This window comes from Marmota flaviventris, chromosome 8 (assembly GCF_047511675.1).
Source record: "Marmota flaviventris isolate mMarFla1 chromosome 8, mMarFla1.hap1, whole genome shotgun sequence".
In the NCBI taxonomy this organism is placed as follows: domain Eukaryota; kingdom Metazoa; phylum Chordata; class Mammalia; order Rodentia; family Sciuridae; genus Marmota; species Marmota flaviventris.
In genome coordinates this window covers 5072208-5092625 of record NC_092505.1, presented here as the reverse complement: position 1 = coordinate 5092625, position 20418 = coordinate 5072208, and the positions used below count along the sequence as shown (strand labels likewise).

Here is a 20418-nt window from a genome sequence, read left to right as displayed (position 1 = left end):
ACTTCTCCCACACAGGAGTTTAAACAACGGATCTTGCCTCCCACTTAGTCAGGGCATTCTGACTTCTGCTGGATGAATGAAATAATGAAGAAGGAAAAACCAAACTGCACAAATTCAGGAATTGAATTTGTGCCACTGTGTATTAAAGCTCCATTTTAATGGTTGACTCTAAGGAACTGTGACACGCTTTATCACATCCTGAAGGGGTTTGGGTTATGGACGATGGGGAAGCAGAAGGCGGGTGTCATCTTATGTGACCTCTTCTCTTGTTGAAGGTCTTGGCCTCGGTGGGGCATGGGGACAAAAGGAGAGAGGATTTTCCCTGCTATTTCCAAGGCGCACAGTCCCTGGAATCATGGTCTTTAAGGGTAGATCTTTCAGGGGACTCCTGGGTTTCTTAATCTGCATCTAAATCAATAGTGCAAATACGGTTGGAGAAACACGTATCTTGAATTAGATCGATCTGGGTGTAAACCTTGGAAAATTCATTGACTCATGGAGCCTCGGTGTGACACCTGCAGCACTCGGTGCTTTTCCATGTGTCATCTTCCTAGATCCACCAGGAGCACCCCTCAAGGATTTTCCAAATCACCCCAGTTCTCAGGTGAGGAAATTACAGACCTGAGTTCTTGCTTGGATAGCCACTTTCTGGTCTGGGATGGCAACGCAGGCTTTTGTGACTCAAACTCAGCGGGCTTTTTACTACAGTACAGTGACCTCAGTGGAAAGGCTCCTAACTGTACAAGACAATAGGCAGGAGGTGCCAAGTGAGTGGCAGGAAGAGGTGCCGCAGTCAGATGGCTCCAGCACATTAGCTGACTTGTGGTGGCAGAAGTCTTCAGGACGGAGAACAGACCTTTCTTATGAGTACATGTGACATGCTAGGAACACAGTGCTCTCAGCCTCTGCTAAAGGCTTCAAGTAATGACACTGGCCCCAGGTATCCCCGGGTCCTGAAAGCTGCTACCCAGGACAGATGGCGCAGCCTGTGGAACCAGCATCGGCCCATGGCACTCTGAAGGGTGGGGAGAAGTGGAGAGGGAGAGAGGGTCCATGGTGACAACTCTTGGACTGCTGTGCTCACGGCCCAATAGTGAGCCCCTGGAGGCCGTGATGGGGAGGAGCCCTCTGGGATGATGCTGTGCCTCTGGGGTCAGCTCAGGAGGCTGTATGAGAAGAGCCCCACTTTGGGAAGGCTGGAGGGGCTCCTCCATCAGGGACCTTCGGGGAGAGGGGCCCCACCCTAGAGGCAGGGCATTGGGCTGTGGCAGACGGAACAGAGCCATCCAGGTGGCCCCACGTGTTCCCCTTCCCCTTATCCCTCCTCTGAGCTTGAGCTAGACCCTTCTCCAGAGGTTGCCAGCCCAGGCACAACTCCAGTGCTCCTATTAGCCTCATGAGCCAGTTTAAATGGTGTTTAGGGAGTCTGGAGCCAAACAGTTCAAGTTTCTTCTTGTTTTTTGGGGAGCGGGGACTGGGTACTAAGAAATGGCACTTAGTGCAGAGTGCTGTTTCTGCCTGTCACTTAACTTTCCTGGAGGCCCTTGCTGGTCCTGCGGAGGACAGTGAGCATGGTTGCCCCTTCCATCTACTCCATGCATCGCCTTTCTTGGAGAAGTGGAAGCCAGGACTTTTGGAAATGCTTCACCTACTCAGGAATCATGGGGTAAAATATCAGGGAGATAATGTTGGCGAGGGGGTTTCGGATGAAGGGCAGGCAGGGTCTGGGTAAAGGAGATTGCCTTCTGTGTGTTTTATTAAAAGCAAACTTGCCTAAAGTGAAGACATCTCTACTTTTCAAACAGCAAAGTTATCTCTGAAAATATCTGAGGGATATTCATAAAACGGCACAATTATGGACAGGCTGGAAAGGATGTATGGAGAATATAATTAATTAAAATAATGATTTAGACTAACAACCTGTCATCAGGTCCAATGGGATTTTGTAATATCCAAAAATCCAGCTATGAAGCTGTGGAGCTTGGAGCACAGTTTCCTTGCAGAGGAGAAGGTCAGGGTCACTGCAGCCCAGAGGCAGGTAGGGGGCAGCTCCCTCTCTGTCCTTATGGGGGTCACTCAGGAGTCTCCAGACTTCTTACACAGATAGGTTAAAAGGAATTCCTTTGTGTAACACTTTCTCTCAATTTTTTTCCATGCTTGTCCCGAACTGAAATGTACCTTGGCTCGTGTCTTAGTGCTTGTAGGTATTGTGCTGTAGCTAATAGCAGCCTTTAATTTATCAATGTAATGTTTTTAGTCCAAATATCTTTATTATGTTGATGGTACAGATATTAATGAAAAATTAAATGCAGGATTACACATATAAATGCACATTTATATGTGTAATTTATACATGACAATTTACATATAATTTGTATATGTTTACTTTCTAATAATTAAAAAATATTATTTACTATTAATCTATATTTTGTATTACTATATGTAAAATCAAATGACCATCCCAAACAAATTCTATATACAAATTATTTTATGATACTTTGAATAATTTGTTTTAGTGGTGATTTTATTCCAGGGCTTAAGCATCTATATGTGTCTTACTTTTCTTGTATTAAATAAGGAATACACCATCCAGGAGTCATTGATAGTCCTTCATTGTTGGCAAGAAAAAATAAGATTGGTGTTTTTTTTCTTTTTTTTGAGGGGGGACAGGTATATAGGTCTTTAAGAAAGGATTTTGGCTTAGACAAAAACGGGTTTGGATTTACCTCATCTTTTACCTCATTTATTTTGAATCCTCCAAATCTAGTCATGCTAATAAACAAGTCACATGAAGGTGATGAGGAGCCCTTGTGTCCTATAAAACAGTTTTAATGACTTGTTTTCATTATGAGATAATAGTCTATTCAGAAGACTTTTACAAAAATTCAGATATTAGATATTTTTGCATCAAAGAAAATTCATACTTAAATGTCAATCTTCCTTTAAAAAGTGACCATATTTATGCCTCTGTAGTATCTTGAGTGTGTTCTACATCTATAGTGTACAAATTAGTTCTGTACTTTTTTTCCTCCCAAATAAGCAGTTTAAGAATCTTTTTACCAGGAGGGCTTGGCACAGCATCTTGTGCAGAGTAGAGTTGATAACTGTCAATTGATCACACTTGCTGGAGGTTTATGCCTGGGGTTCTTAAAATGGGGTCCACAGAGTCAGCTGTAATTTATTTACAGTGTTCATAAAAAATGGTATCGTTCATTTCTGGGAGTGACTTCTCAGACTGAAGAGAGAAATAGTCGTAATTACTTATGGGGAAGGAGCTCTGATCTTTAAAGATGGTCACATTGACAAGAAATAACTGCTGGGAGACACAGTTATTGCACACCAGTGGTAGAGAACAGCATGTCCCATAGGGTGGGAGAAAAGCATCACTCTTTTGTGCCACCTTTTTATGTGCTGGGAGAAACATACTCCAGCCTTTCTGTCCTGCCTTCTGCCCTCCAGCCATCTCCACGTGGGCTTTTCAATTTCTGGTATTATTTCTAATGTTACTTCCAGCTCAGTGTGACTCACACTCCTGTTTTCATAACTTTGAACGAAATGCACATTAGTGTAGAATGCGTGATTTTGCATTTCATAGTAAATTATCTTTTTTCCATTTTATTTTTTAAGAATAGCTTTATTTTATTCATTTATTTTTATGTGGTCCTGAAGATTGAACCCAGGGCCTCACCAGTGCTAGGCAAGTGCTCTACCACTGAGCCACCGAGCCCCCGTATTCTCTTTCCTCTTTTCCCATTCAGGTCTCTTCCTAGCTAATTTTTGTTTATGGTTTTGGCTATTTCAAGCTTTGAGTTATAAGTATTTTGAAATACAGCAAATGAAAGATATGAGAACACCTCCGTTCCAGTTAGGTTGATTAGACAATGATTTAAACATTGATGATATTAAAACCTCAATATTTAAACAGTCATCATGGATCCTTTACAATGCAGAGGTGTGATTTTTGGTTTTCCTCATTTCAATACTTTATAAAATTATTGGTGTTGTCTGGGTAGCTAGAGAAAGGATTTATTTTATGTAAACATCATCAAAATATTTTTTAAAAAACAATTTAAAAATATTTTTCACTACTCTTGACCAGATTAGGAAGAAACAGCAAGAAGTGGTGGGCTTTTTGGAGGCGAATAAAATCGACTTTAAGGAATTAGACATAGCTGGAGACGAAGACAACAGGCGGTGGATGAGAGAGAATGTTCCTGGGGAGAAAAAACCTCAGAATGGGATTCCTTTGCCCCCCCAGATCTTCAATGAAGAGCAGTATTGTGGGGTGAGTATTTGGATTTGTGGAAATCCTTCTTTGTGCATATTTATCAGAAATCATTCAATGGTCAATGGTCAATTCCCAATGGTCAATTCACCATCTATTTCTACCAACCACTGCCTAGTGTCAGATCCACTGTGAACAATCCATATTTAAGACTGAGTTAGAAAATGGTAGAAACAATAGCATGCACGATGATTCAGAAGGTTTTTGGGGTTATTTTAGGTTCCTTATTTAATTTTGAAGAATTAAGGTCATTTTTTCAAACAGAATGTACATTTATTTTCTGAAGCTTTTAAAAATTTTATTTGTTCTTTTTAGATGTCCATGACAGTAGAGTGTGTTTTAATATATTATGCATACATGGAGTGTAACTTACTCTAGGTAGGGTCCCCTTCTTGTGGTTGCACATGATGTGGAGTTTCACTGGTCTTGTATTCATATATGAACGTGGGAAAGTGATGTCCAATTCATTCTACTAAAATTTGAATTATGAATATTTGAAATTATGAATAATTTGAAATTATGAATATTCTACTAATATTCATAGTTAGTTTAAAAACTGTTTGGAACATTTTGATTTTTAATAGCAATTTTATTTTATACATTAATAGTTTATTTCAGAAAATAAACTGTAATCAGAGTATACAAGTTGTGCTTAATAAATCAAATTGTTGAAAAGGAACACTTAACAAATCAAAGGACTTTAGAATGTGAGTACTGGAAATTACCTCTAAGCCACCTTGGTCACTTCTTGGATGGGGACAAGGTCTGCCTAGTGGAGGAGGCTGTTCAGAGTGTGCTGCTTCTGGGAGCTGGAGCCAGGGTAGGCATCTGAACCCCTCTTCTCCTCATGCTGCATAGAGCTGCTGGTTCTTGGTGTAGGTTTTCTTTATTATGCTTTTCATCGAAACCACCTGTCATCAAGCGGGTAAGGGCCACATTCTGCCGCTGTCAGTTTCAGTAAGTGCAGTTTTGGTGGAACACATCCACAGGAATTTACTTGCCAATTGCCCATGGATGATTTCGCACCAGGACAGATTTGCACAGCAGTGAGAGCACTTACAGCGCACAAGTGTTTATCGTCTGACTTTTCACAGAAAGGTCTTCACACCTCTGACTTGAAGCACGAATTGTTTGGTTTGTGGGGCTTATGTTAGTTTCCTGTAGCAAAGCGGCCCAAGGCTGGTGGCTTAGATAATAGAGATGTATTCCCCACAGTTCTGGAGGCCAGGAGTTTGAGATCCAGATGTTGCTGCTGGTTGGTTAATTCTGCAAGTCTGAGGGACAGTCTGCCTCTGTCTCTCCCAGCTCCTGCCTTTGTGAGCAGTCCTAGACCCTCCTTGGCTGGGGAGATGGGGCTCCCAGCCCTGCCTCCATCCTCACATCGAGTCTCCCTGAGGCCTCTGTGTCTTCAACAGCCTTCCTGTAAGGACAACATCAGTGGAGTAGGACTTGCTCTTAATCGTAACTGATAACAACTGTAAACACGAGCGCACTTTCTGAGGTGCCGGTGGATATGAATGTGTGGGGGATGCTGTTAGCCTGTGTGGGGCTGGATGGACTTATGTACAGCTGAGCTCCTAGTCCTGTGGGCACGGGAATGTTTTTAGACAGTCTTAATGTGCTCAGTGCACACTGAAGGGAATGTATGTCCAGTTCAACTTCCCTGTGGGTCTAACCTGGGGCTTCCCAGCTGTAGCACAATTCCTCCAGAGGAAGAGCCCCTCTGCTCCACCTCCCACCCCACCCTGCCTCTTCCTCACCTACATTTCTAGGATTGTTCCTCTTATTGGATAAGAAAGGGATAATGAGGGCTGTTTTTGGTGTGTGAGTGTGTGTGTGTGTGTGTGTACCTGCACGTGTGTGTGTGCGCGCATGCGCTGAGATAGTGGTAAGGAATTTAGTTTTATTTTTTCTAAAGTAATTTCTTTTAATAATTGGAAAATCAGCACAGGCACATGCTGAAAACTTAATATGGTTCAAAAGGGTCTCTAGAGAGAATGATTCCTCTGCCCTTTCTGACCATGTCACTCTAGCTGCCTTCCCCTGAGCCAGGTTGGCTCCGTAGGCTGCCATCAGCATGTCTCATGGTACCCATGTTCATGAAGTATCTGTGCCTGGTTTCATACTCTGCTGCCATGTCTTGAAATTCTTAGCAAGGTTTGAACCCAGGGCCCTGAGTTTTCATTTTGTACCGGAAAATTCTCAGTGTGGTACTGCTTTGAGGCCCCAAATGTTGGCGATTTCTTGTTTGACTTTTCCAGAAATTTTCTGTGTATATTTAACAATTGTTGACTAGAGGTGTGATTCAGTGGTAGAGTGGTTGCCTAAAATGCTCAAGGCCCTGGGTTCAATTCCCAGCACTGCAAAACAAACAAACAAACAAACAAACAAACAAACAAACACCAATTGTCTATCACCTCAAAAAGGGGATATGCTATCTAGACTTTGTTTTGTTCAGTTAATAACTGTACTTGGGGGTCCCTGCAGAGCTGCACATGCTCCTTAGTTTTATGGCTGTAAGTTTTTCTTTATGCATGTCATAAGTTTTTGGCTCAGCCCTCTAATGGAGAGCATGCGTGTTGTCTTCAGTCTTGTGCCATGGAAAACACTTCTACAGGGCTGGGGCTGCGGCTCAGCGGCAGGTGAAAAACTGGTTCTTGCTGCTTTGCTTCAGGTTTCATTCTTTTTTTATATGTATTTATTTTTTTAGTTGTGATTGGCCACAATACCTTTGTTTATTTATTTTTATGTGGTGCTGAGGATGGAACCCAGGGCCCCACATGTGCTAAGTGAGGGCTCCACCGCTGAGCCCCAGCCCTAGCCCGTCAGGTTTCATTCTTTATGGATGAAGTTGAACATCTTTTTTAATTTGTTTATCAGCTACTTGTGATTTTTCTGTGACTTTCCTGTACACATTTTCTGTCCTTTTTCTATTGCGCTATAGACTATGGGTACTGGTTTTTATAAGTTTCTTCATATATCAAGGAAAATAGCCCCTTGACTACCATAGATCTAGTGAACATTTCACTCACATTTCTTATTTATCTTTTAAATAAGAAATTTTAAAGGGACATTTTTTGTAATGCAGAACTTTTAAATGTTTCATATAGACAAATATATTATTATTTTTTTCTGTATGGGTTCCATACTTTAAATTTTGTTTAGAAAAGCTTTATGCACTCTAAAATTACCAAATAAACATTTCATTTAAATTAGAAGAATTTGATGTTTTCTTCTAATACTTTCCCAGTGAAGCTAGGATTTAAAATTTCTTACTTTTGATTTTGAACTGTCCTTTTAGATTTCGACTGTTACATAGAGACATTATTGAAGCATACAACTTTCTGTCTATATTAACTACTAGGATAAAAGTTCTGCAGTTATTCTGTGCTATAAAAATAAAATCTCAAAGACATCTCTTATCCCATTTTGCTGTGGTCTAGCATTTAAAAATATTTAATTGTGAAGAAGAAAATTATCCCAAATAATGACTTCCATTTTTAAAACCTGTTTTCCTATTACAAATATGTATCCAATGAGTGTGCAAATTATTTTATTCAACTCTTTTAGGTTCTTTTCAGTCCTGCCTCTGGGGAGGTCTCAGTAGCTGCTGGGATCTGGATCTGGAATGTCCCTGAGGAGCTGTGTGTTAAAGGCTTGCTCTCCAGGGTGGTGCTCTTGGGAGGTGGTAGGAACTTTAAGAGGTGGGGCCTAGTGGGGGTCTTGAGGTCATTGGAGACATGTCCTTGCAGGGGACAGTGGGACCCTAGCCCCTTCCTCTTCCTCTCTTTGGCTTCTTGGCCATGAGGTGAGGGTTTTTTCTCTGCACCACATTCCTGCCATGATGTCTTTCCTTGCCACAGACCCAAAGCAATGGGGTCAATTAGTCATGGACTAGAACCTCTAAAACTTTGGCCTTTTCTTTCCCAAGGTGGTCATTTCAGCTATTTTTGCTATAGTGATGGGAAACTAACTAACACAGTAGTTTTTCTTAAGAGAAGCTTTTGTTAAGTTTGCTTTTCTGCAATATGGGCTACTCTTAACAAAGTTAACTAATGAAGCAGAGGGCTCTGGTTTCAGAAAGTAAGTGAAAATGATTATTTGTAATATTGGTTCACATTTTAAAAGGAGACTCAGAAGTTCCGAAGGCTATGTCAGGTTTCAAATGGCATAAATCTGGAGAGTCCGTTGATGTGTCCTTCCACATGATTGGAGTAGATACCATAAGAATAACTACTATAAGTTGTATCTCTGATTCCTGAGGATTCTTTGTCAGTCATGTGCCATGGCTGATGATGCATCAGAGGAAGGAGACTCAGGGACAAGTGGTGGATTTCTCTGTCCCAGGGACATGTGGGGACTGGATGTCAGAGAGAGTCCTGAGTATCATTGTGCCCTGCGTTTGAACTCCTGCTGCTCTCAGCAGAACAGATGAGGATATTTATTATCTGGGAGCTGAGGCAGACAACTGTTGTAGAAGGGGGACAGGAGGAGTTAAGCAGGCACCGTCAGGGGCAGGTCACCTTGCAGGGAGGACTGCTGTAAGTAGCAGATGTGTGTCAGAATCTGCACCCTTAGTCCAGGAAAGGGCTTGGATGCCTCCCTGGCTCCAAGGCAGCCGTTGAGCTGAGAGGGGAGCATCACTGTGCATCAGGGACGTAAGGAGGACAGAAAGCATGCCCAATTAGGGTGGGGAGAGGGCTGCTCAGCATACAATTGTTACTGAACAAACGATTTTATGTTCTTAAGAATTTATTTTGAAATTTACCATCTATGATAAAAACATGTAGTTTGAAGAAAAATGAGACAGCCTGGCGCGGTGGCACATGTCTGTAATCCCAGTGGCTCTGGAGGCTGAGGCAGGAGGATTGTGAGTTCAAAGCCAGTCTCAGCAAAAGCGAGGTGCTGGGCTGGGATTGTGGTTCAAATGGTAGAGCACTTGCCTAGCAAGTGTGAGGCACTGGGTTCGATCCTCAGCCCACATAAAAATAAAATAAAGATATTGGGTCAAGCAACTTAACAAGACCCTGTCTCTAAATAAAATACAAAATAAGGCTGGGGATGTGGCTCAGTGGTTAAGTGCCCCTGAATTCAATTCCCGGTACCAAGAAACAAACAAAAAACAAAAAAACACATTACTCAGTTGAAATGTGATGTCATCAAAAATGTAGAGGCCCACTGAGTTCCCTGGGCCCCTAGCGTTCCCCTCCCTCTGCAGATGTGGCCACTCGAGGGACTGTGTGTCTGCCTTCCCTTCCTTTCCTCTGTCTCCCAGGTGTGCACACCTAAAGGATGTATTATTTAGTTTTGAATTTTATACACACACACACTCATACTCTGGGTGTTCTTTGGTCTGTTTCTTTTCCCCACATACTTTAAAGTGCCTCTGTGTTTCTTAGTGGTTGGTTTCTTCGTTGTCCCTGCTCTGAAGAGGCTCCTGGTGTGGTTTCTAGCTTTTGGCTGTTACACCTGTTACACAAGCCTGTTCTACAGTGCTGCTGGTGACATGTTTCTCTTGGTCCTTTAGTAGGAGAGTGTCCTCTGGGTCATTGCTATGGCATGTTTGGCCTTGATAGATGGTTTCAGGTGTTTTCTTAGCTGGATCTGCCAGATGTGCCAGACGCACTCCCACCAGCAGTGGGTCAGAGTCACAGCACTTCACGCCTTCTCCACAGGTAGCACTGTCCAGCTTTGACATTGTTGGAAACCTGGTTGGTGTGGAGTGGCTTTGATTTCCTTGGTTACTAAGGAGTGAGCAGCCATGTGTCTTATTCCATGTCCCCTTCTGTGTAGCTTTGGTATGTTTTGACTTTCGCTTGCCATGGGCAGAGCTTCTCTGTGCAGTGTGTCTCCTGTTGCCTGTGTGCTGCACACGTCTTCTCTCTGCTCATGGCTTGCCTTTTGACTTTTTTCTAACTTGAAACCAAAATTATGTTCTCCTGGACTGTCCTCTAAATTTTGATAATTTTTGGTTTCATATTTACTTCTTCAGTGGACTTAAAATTAGTATTCTTTGTGAGTGGTGTGAAGTAGAAATGTAACTGCAATTTTAAATCTGGATGACCAATTGTCTCATCCACATTTTTTTTTTTTTCTGTGCTGGGGAAGGAACCCAGGTCCTCTGCATACTAGGGTAGACCCTATTACTGAGCTCTACCTCATCCTTCCCATTTCCACATTTATTAAACAATGCATCCTGGTGCTGGGAATATAGCTCAGTTGGTAAAGTGCTTGCTTTGCATGCACAAGGCCCTGGGTTCAATCCCCCCCACCACCACCACCAACAACAAAAAAAAAAAAAAAAAAAAAAAAAGAAAAAAACCCACAATCCATCTATTTTTATGTATTTGCAATACTAACTTTGTCATAATCATTTTCATATTGCATATTGCCTATTCCTGAACATTATGTCTGTTTATGCTCTAATGCAATCTGTCTTGATGATCATAAATTTAAATGAGACTTGCCACCCAATTCTTCTGCCTGTCTTTGTTATTCTTAGCTCTTTGCCTTGTCATTTTAGATTATCTTGTTTGGTTCCTGCTGGAATTTTGATTGAAAAAGTATTGAATCTATACTTCAGAAGATCAATTTGAGAAGAATTGGTATTTAGGATACTTTTCTTATAGACATATCCAATCCAAGGGCATGTCTATGTAGCATCACTTATTTATATCTTCTGTAATGTTGACATTTTCTCATTTTTTTTGAGGCACTTCACATTTTTTATGCCATCTCTTTTTTTTTTCAGATTACATTTTATTCCTGATTGTTGTTATATAAAAACAACATTTCAGTGAGGAGTGGTGGCACACGCCTGTAACCCCAGTGGCTGGGGAGGCCAAGACAGGAGGATTGCGAGTTCAAAGCCAGCCTCAGCAACTTAGCGAGGCCCTAAGCAACCCAGAGAGACCCTGTCTCTAGATAAAATACAAAACAGTGGCTCTGTGGTTGAGTGCCCCAGGGTTCCATCTCCAGTACAAAAAAAATTCATATTAATATTTCTATCCAGCAACCTTGCTAAACTCTTAGCTGCAATAATTTATCTGTAGATTAGTAAATACATATGTAAATAAATAAGTGTATATATTATTTAAGGGCAATTTTGTTTATCTCTTTACAATTATTCCCTTCATTTCTTGGCTTACTATACTAAAGAGGGGTTTTAAAAATAATATTGAACAGAAATGATCATAATAGGACTTGTTTTTCATTTTGAAGAATGTTTTCAGTATTTCCCCATTAGGTATGATTGTTTTTTATAAAGTTTTGTATAGCTTGCCTTTATCAGATTACTTCCCTAGTGTGTTAGTCACCGTTTTATTACTGCAACAGAATACCTGAGATAATAAGCTTAAAAAGTATTTTGGTTCTGAGTTTCAGAGGTTCAGTCCATGGCCAGTTGGCCCTGTTGCTTTTGGACCTCCAGCAAAGCATCACATCATGGCAGGGAGTGCTGGTGGAGGGAGCTGCTTATGTCATGGCCATGATGGGCAAGAGCGGTCGAAGAGGGGCTGGGTCACACTCTCCCCCTCAAGGGCACACCCCTAATGACTGGAAGACCTCCCTCTGGGTCCCACCTCTTTAAATTTCTACCACTTCTGGATAGTGCTGAGCTGGGGCCTAAGCCTTTATCTCCTGGTGTTTGGGGCACATTTAAGATCTAAACACTGCACCTAGTTTACTAAAACATCAACACATACTGAGAATAGATATTCGGTCTTACTGATAGTTTTTTCTTTGTATCTAAATAGTTTATCCTTTATAATCTATAAGTGGAATGAACTATACCCATGGATTTCTGTTGTTAAATCGTTTTGTTTCTGATGAAACTCGGCTTGGTTGTAACGTGCTGACTTTCTGCATATGGAAGGTTTGGGCTGGTAATCTAGCTAGGATTCTTTGTCTCCGTGTTTGAAGGGCATCGTGTGCAGTCATAGTCTTTCTAATTCTGGTGTCCGGAAGAGTAGGCTGGCCTCCTAACTCAGCTGGGGAGTGCTGCTTCTTTTTTAATCTTGGTGGCCAGTCATTGATTTATTGATTTATTGCCTCTGTGCTCTAACTCCAAGTGTTGATCCCCCCCCTGTGATGGTGGAGCAGGATCCTTGGTGTTCTCCTTTGCAGTGAGCGCAGGGCCAAGCTTTGTCTTAGAGGGTGCTGGAGGGACACTGTGGGGCCAAGGTGCCCCCCCAGCTCCTTGTGCCCACCCACCCATATGGTCCGCTGCTGCTACCGCTAACACAGTGATAGCAGTGTTGTGTGTGAATGTGAGTGTGTGTGTGTCTGAGTGTGTATGTGTGTGAAATGCCCTGTGCTACTCCTCCTATCATGTGATGACAACAGTGTTGTGTGTGTGTGTGTGTGTGTGTGTGGTGTGAGTATGGGCATAAGTGTATGAGTGTGTGGATGTATCTGATCGTGAGTGTGAGTGTAATTGTGAACATGTGAGTGTAGGTGTGTGAATCGGTATGAGTGTGTGGTCTGTATCAATGAGTATGCATGTGTGAGGTGTGTGAGTATGTGTTGGTGTGTGCAAGGGTAAGGGAGTGTGTGTGAGCGTGTTTCACGCACTCCCCACCTGCTGGCTCTGGCTCCCTCCCCTCCCCCTCCCTGGTTGGCTTGGGAAGGTGGGGCCTGCCCTTTGGGTGGTGAGCTCTGCTCATGCTCTTGAATGGCTGCCATCCTTCCTTTTGTGCCAGTTCAGCAGCGTATTTGTACTTTTCCCCTAAATCTGGCTTAAAAAAGGTTGTTTTTTTTGAGACAGTATTCAGGGCATCTGGTCTTCCATGTTAGCAGAACTGGAAGTCGAAACCCTTTTACACTCAGGGTTTCCTGGTTGGCCAGCATCAAGTCAGAAGACAATACCACTTGTTCTTCAGCCCCACAAAATTCTGAAGAAGTTGCATGGCCCTAAATTGAAGCAAAAGATAATTCACTCAACCATGAGAAGACCTTACTTAGCTGCAAGCTAGAGAAGTTGTCAGATCTTCTATCTGTGGAATTTTTGGAAAATGGTATCTGTTTCTTTTTCACATTTCCTTAGTACTAGTGCATTGTCTCATGTAATCTTTCCTTAAAAAAATAGAAGTGGGGTTGGGGTTGTGGCTCAGCGATAGAATGTTCACCTAGCACCTGCAAGGTCCTAGGTTCGATCCTCAGCACCACATAAAAATAAATAAATAAAATAAAGGTATAAAAATAGGAAGTATATTTTCTTTTATATAGAAAATGAAAGCTCAAAGTATGGTTTGTTGTAGTAGCTGTGGGAAAAATGTTAACCACTTTTTCTTTGCTGTGGTTCAAACAGCCAGTAAGAGCAGCCAGCCTTCCTTCCATTACCAGTGGGCAGACACAGGGACAGGACCAGTCTCCATACAGAAGGAATACCTTTTGAGGAAAGAAATTAATTTTAAACAAAGCTAAATATTTTATTAATAAATACATTTCTTAAAAGGTAGCATCTTTGTCCTATGATCTGGGGGTTAACATAGACACCAATTTAAAAAAACAGAATTTTTCTACAGGGTAATGACAGGTGTTACTGCAACAAGTTACCAAACGAAATTCTTTTTTATGTAAAAAAAAAAAAACCCCTAGCAACCAGAAATGAATTTTGAAAGTTGAATTTTCTATAATTACAAATATCTTAAAATAATTGAGTGACACTTCATTATAGAACACAACTCATACTATTGTTGGAGTTTCAATATATTCCTGAAGAAATGGTTAAAAGAATATTTAGTATGTTAAAATGGGAACAGGGCTTACAATTCTGATTTACTGCTAAAAAGGGCAACTTCTATTTAAAACTATACTCAGTGATGGAATATACCTCAAAAACAAACATTTGGTCTGACCATCTTTAATACTGGTGAAGAGTCTAATGATTGTTGCCAATGAAAATTATTTCATCCAATGTGCAAAAGAAGTAAAGCTGTTGCGTTCCTCACGACAAAAATACTCAGGGTCACTCCAGGGGAACTGGGCTGCACGAAGTAACCACACAAGAGACAGAGAGACCTTTTTCTTTGGGTCCTGTGACGGCTCCGCTGACCTTAAGGATCCGAGGAAAAAGAGAGCAAGAGAGCATGTGCTGACCCCTTTTACTGAGGAGAAGCCACTCAAATGAGGCCAGGGGTCAGGGTTCAGGGGGCAGAGTCTAGCTTCATGATGTCCACTGTCAGCAGGTTGACTGACATCTAGGAAGGCCACACCCAAAGGCAGAGCAAGAGAAGGGGACACACAAAGGGCGTTTCCATGCAACATTCTATCCCAAACAGGGCAAGGGGGTAATATCACAAAGGAACAGGTGAGCGTAGCTCGATCCATGGGGTTGCAGGAAGGCGCGCCTATGCATGAAGGAATACACATTCCGCTACCTCGAGGATGGGGCAGTCAATGTCTAGGTCACTACTAAAGTGACCGACAGAGCCTCTTCTGATCACGGGAAGGAGAATGCCAGTCATTCAGCATTCAGCCTCCCATATACAGCTGTTTGCTTTTACTTGAAATACTTGATCTCTCTCTCTCTCTCTTTTTTTTTTTGGTACTGGGGATTGAACACAGGAGCACTGAGCCACATCCCCAGCCCTTTTTAAAAAAATATTTTATTTAGAGTCAGAATCTCACTGAGTTGCTTTGGGCCTTGCTAAATTGCTGAGGCTGGCTTTGAACTTGAAATCCTCCTGTCTCAGCCTCCTGAGCTGCTGGGAATACAGGTGTGCGCCACCATGCCTGGCACATCTGCTTTAAAGATGAGTCTCGGAGAGCCCAAAAGCCTGATGACATTGTTTATCTGCATAAATGCATCTGAAGAAGCATTTCTATTCATGCCCTAATTCTGAGTCTAAACACTAATCCAATTTCAAAATCAGTCAAGGGTTTTTTAGATCCAGGAAGTCTTAGAATTGTTGCACATGTGAGAATTGTGTCTCTGAGAGCCTTTTCTACCCTGTTCCCCTCTGGTGCACTCCACAGGTCCCTGCAGAGTAGGCAGAGTAGCAGTGCCCCAAGTAAGGGGGACCTAACATCTCAGCCCCTAGACCTCCCGCATCGTGGTGGGTGTGCTCCGCCTTTGGTATGTGACTGCAGCTTTCAGGGTAGACACAGGGGCCGCCAGCATGGACAGAGACCTCACAATAGTGAGAACAGTGGTTTCCAGAGGCTGGGAGGGGTGGGGGAGGTGTGGAGAAGGAGGACATGGGTACAGGGGTGAGTTGGTCAGGAGGAATAATTTCCCGTGTTCCACAGCCAGTAGGGTAAGTACGGTTGACAGCTTTAATGGCATTTTCCTTCCCTCCCTTCCCTTTTCTGTTCCCTTCTTTCCCTTTTCTTTTTGATGGGGTCTTGCTGTGTTGCCCATGCTGCCTTTAAACTCCTGGGCTCAAGTAATCCCTGTCTCAGCCTCTGAATAGCTGGGACTAGAGGCGATTGCCACTGTGCTAGTTAATGGTAGTGAGGATGTTCCCAACCAAGAAATGATGACTGTTTGAGGTGACGGCTATACCAGTTACCCTGATCTGAGCATTACACGTTGTTTACATGTAATTGAAATGTCCCACTGGAACCCATAAATTACAATTTTTATCTGTCAGTTAAAAGTAATGTTTCCAGGCACTGGGGATTGAACCCAGGGATGCTGAACTGCTGAGCTAGATTTCCAGTTCTCTTGGTTTTTTATTTTGAGACAGGGTCTCACTGAGTTGCCCAGGTTGGCCTGAAACTTGCCATCCTCTTGCCTCAGCCTCCTGATTAGCTGAGATTCCAGTAGTGTGCCACCATGCCTGGCTTTAAAAAAAAGAGGAGAGAAAAAATGTACAAAGAAACACTTCAGTGAGGAAATTATGATTTGTTGACAAAACTATGAAAACTAGTGACATAAAAAATTGACAAGTCAAATATAACTCTGATACCATTCTGCATTTCCCAGTTGTGCAGTGTTCTTGATCGACCACTCACCAATGTTTTCTGTATCTATGGGCAGTACTTTTATTCAGTTATTAAAACAGTTTTGATGACAGTCACATGTAATTATGATGACCAGGAAATCAATTTCCTCAGCGATTACTTGGCACAGCGTGCTCGCCAGCATGGTGAGTGCAGAGGAGTTAAAAACAGAACAGCGAGCCGGGCACCGTGGTGCAGGCCTGTAATCCCAGCGGCTGAGGCAGGAGGATCACAAGTTCAAAGCCAGCCTTGGCAATGGTGAGGCGTTGAGCAACTCAGCGCTCCTTCCCCTTGTTCTAGTGACGGGCTCTTTCTGACTGCTGCTCTGCCTGGGGTTGTCCCTGGATGGCCCTGGGAACTCGCTTCTTTTCACTGAGCTTGTTGTCCTTGTGCTGTTTGGGTCAGAAGCCTTGGCAAGTGCTTCAGTGCAGGGGCCACACAAGGGCTTTTCCCTCTGGACCTCTTGTCTGGTCCTGGGGCACGGGCACGGATGGCATGGAAACCACTGTGGCTTCTTCCATGCTTCCTCCCGTCTTGAGATGCTGATCAGTGGTGTCTGGGGGACATGCACCGCGTGTGGATGTGGGCTATCAGGTGTTCGTCCAGTGGGCTCTGGCACATTTCACAATCAAATGGCCTGTCCTCCCTGTGGAGTTTTTAAGCTTCTTCAACCTGCCTTCACCAGGAGATATCTTCCCATTTGCTCCTGAGGGTGACCAGAAAGCCAGATGCACCTTTGGTCACTGGCTGCTATCAGGCACCTCACGTCTGCTCATCAGTGCTCATCACAAGTGTCAGGGCTTGAGGATCTGTACCCTGGGCCTGCTGATTTCAGGGCACCATGGATTCTACGTCCTGCCTGTATCAGTGTACTTTTCTAAACCTCTTGCTCCCCAGCTCACTCGCTCTCTCTCTCTCTTTTTTTTGGTATCAGGGATTAAACCCAGGGGTGCTGAGTTACTGAGCCACATCCATTTTATATTTTATTTTGAGACAGGGTCTTTCTAAATTGCTTAGGGCCTCACTAAGTAGCTCAGACTTGTGATCCTCCTGCCTTAGCCTCCCGAGCTGCTAGGATTACAGGTGTGCACCACCATGCCTGGCTTTCCCCAGCTCTTTCAAATCACTGCCTGCCCCCTGGGCTTTGTCCCAGGACAATTTTGGTCCCCCTGGCCCTGTGGTATAGATGTCTGTGCACTCCGTCATCCTGATCTCTGGTTTCTTCCATTCTTCATCCTGGGTGTCTGCAGCACTTCCAAGGGGGTGATGCATTTTGAGACAATGCTTTCTTATTGGTTGACCATTGTTTTCATCAGCACTAGACACATCATACTTCTGAGAAGAGAGTTTATTAAAAAAAAAACAAAACTCTGGATACAAGGAATTGAGAAGAGAGTTTATTTAAAAAACTTCTGGATACCAAGACTCTCCCCAGATAGGACAGATGATGACATCATTAAGTTAGTGGCTTTTTAGGCCTTGGTGTGTACATGTCACTTAGGACCTCTTGGGATATACCAGGATGGAGAACATCTGTTTCCGCTTCTGAAGCCCTGTCCGCCCCTCGCCTCACGGGAAGCGCTGTACATAGGCGCTGCTAAGGGTGAGAACACGTGCTCTGAACTCCATGTCATCAGCCACAACTGCAACAGCACAAAATTCTCCTTGCAGGCGTTCAGCTGTTAGTGTTTTCAGAAACAGAGTTCCACGATTACTGTCATTGTAGTTCGTGGTTCCAGACATATCGATGACAATTACATGGACAGCTAAGGCTCCTACCTTAATGCCTCAAACACCCAAATCTTCAGGTCAGAGTAACGTGGTTGGTACATAAGCCCTGCCTTGGGCCACAGTCCCAGCCAGTGCACTCACCAGCACGCAGGCTGGGGCTTGGTGGGTGGGGCTGGAGGCCACTATGATACTCTTGGTTGAATACCCTTCAACCAAGATTGGAGGCAGTTCCCAAAAGTGCATTCAGTATAAAAGAATTGAATGAGAGTGACAGCGCTTTGGAAGAGATGAATACACAGGAATATGTAACAGTTTCTTCCCTCTAACTGCGGTGGGGATTTGGCTTTAAGCTTCCTGACACACCCTAAGAGTCGGGTAGGCAAAGCTGTAGCTGAGCTGGTTGAGCCCTGTCCTGTTGGAACTGTGAGTCCTTCTGTCATGCTGCTGAGATGGCATCTCAGCCCTGATGACAAAGATGGTAGAACTAAAGCAGTCTGGAGGGTATCTTTTATGTTTTAATCATTGAAAACCTCCTCTGAGCTACTGACAATCCCATTACTGGAGAGTAGGTGTAGGGCTGGGCCTGCGCCAAGGACTGACCCTGTTGGGGCCTGGGTGGGGTGCAGCTTCACGAGCATCAGATTTCCGTCTGGGGCCACGGGTTGGGTCTGGGCTCCCAGAGCCCCATGGTAGCAGGAGGGAAATCCTGTGTGGTCTGTCGAGACTGATTGGGGTCCAAAGCTACAAGTGAGAACTAAACCAGTTAAAGATGTAAGACTTTTGGAAAAGCCATTTACTGTATGTACTTGAATCCTGCCAGCAATTCCTGAGCATACAGTTGTGTATGTGAGTGTGTGTGTGTGTGTGTGTGTGTGTGTGAATTTTCACTGTGCTATATTGGCACATCTGTGTGAAAGCAGATGTAAAGTATATGCTTAAATTTCTTAACTTTTGGGCTTAGTCATCTTTGACAAAGTAATCTGGGATAACCTTATATTTTAGTTTCTAACTAACGATAATAAATAAAAAGGACACATTTATGTCAATATATTGGCTCACAGTGTACAGTGGGTTTAAACATTTCCTTTCTTTGTTTCCAGGATTTTGACTCCTTCTTCTCTGCAAAAGAAGAGAATATTATCTATTCCTTCCTTGGCTTGGCTCCCCCTCCGGGCTCAAAGGTAAGCTTGGTCCCCCATTGGGGCTCAGTGCAGGGTATGATAAAGGAAGACAGAAATCGGCAGACAACACCGGTTAGTAAATGGTGATCTTCAAATTACAAAATCACAAAAGTTTCACAAATTTTGTGAAATTTTTGAAATGCTTCATGAATTTGCCTGTCAGCCTCCTACAGAGACCATGCTAGTCTTTTCTATATTGTTTCTGTTTGGGTATATGTGTTGCCAAAGCAAGAGCTAACATGATTGTAGCATACCATATTCTGAGAGATTCTTTCCCCTAGTGATAATGCAGAATATTTACTAAAACAAAGTTATGCTTTTTATATTTTTGATGTTTTCACCATTTTATAGTAAATTTTATAAAACTTAAGAAACTTAAGAAATGTTAGGGCTGAGGATACAGTTCAGTGGTAGAGAGCGTACCGGGCATTTGTGAGGCCTGGGTTTGATCCAGCATTGCAAAACCAAAACCAAAACCAAAAAACAAAAAATAATCTTAAGTGTATTCATAAAATATGTGAAACTAAGAATTCCTAGCTTGTGTTTATGAAATTATTTTGTTATGAATTTGCTTCTCATATAGCTTATGTTAATTTCATAATAATAGATGCCCTTAGGTTAATCATTTCTACTTAAAATGCTCTGAGCTTGGGCTGGGGATGTGGCTCAAGCGGTAGTGTGCTTGCCTGGCATGCGTGCGGCCCGGGTTCGATCCTCAGCACCACATACAAACAAAGATGTTGTGTCCGCCAAAGACTAAAAAATAAATATTAAAATTCTCTCTCTCTCTCTCACTTTCTCTTTAAAAAAAATGCTCTGAACTTGCTTTTTAGTGGATAAACAAGGGAAAAGCAAGAGCTAGACTCAAGCACAAGCCAGATCCTGTCCCATCAGGTTGTTTCCTTGAGTGTCATCTCATCTTTGAACACATATAATTAAACAGGAAATCACTCTAGTGAAGCCAAGGCCACCATCTGGATGTCCTGTGTGGATTGCCCATTTCACCTGGGGGGCGGGTGGCCACTGCTCCGCTTGCCTCAGCCAAGACTCATTCACTGAATTCAGTTCCCACTTGGGAAGTTCGCAGAGTCCCTCTGGTGCCTGCCTGCCACCAGAACTGGCTTCCCCTCTCCTCGCTTCCTTCTAGATGGTTCTTCCTTCTCCTCTCTGCCAGGTTCTCTCTCTCAATAGCCATCTATCTCCCATATTCCCACCACTTCCCAGTCCCCTCCCTCCAGATCTTGTGGTGGGAGGGGAGAGTCTGGTTTATGTCCA

At 43.1% G+C, this 20418-nt stretch overlaps 1 non-coding gene across 1 annotated transcript; it reads right to left on the bottom strand.

Moving 5' to 3' along the window:
* Positions 1-19271: 19271 nt before the first annotated feature.
* LOC114087844 (U6 spliceosomal RNA) lies at positions 19272-19374 on the bottom strand. Its single transcript, XR_003581903.2, has one exon. It is a non-coding gene; the product is annotated as a U6 spliceosomal RNA (small nuclear RNA).
* Between the last annotated feature and the right edge of the window lie 1044 nt (positions 19375-20418).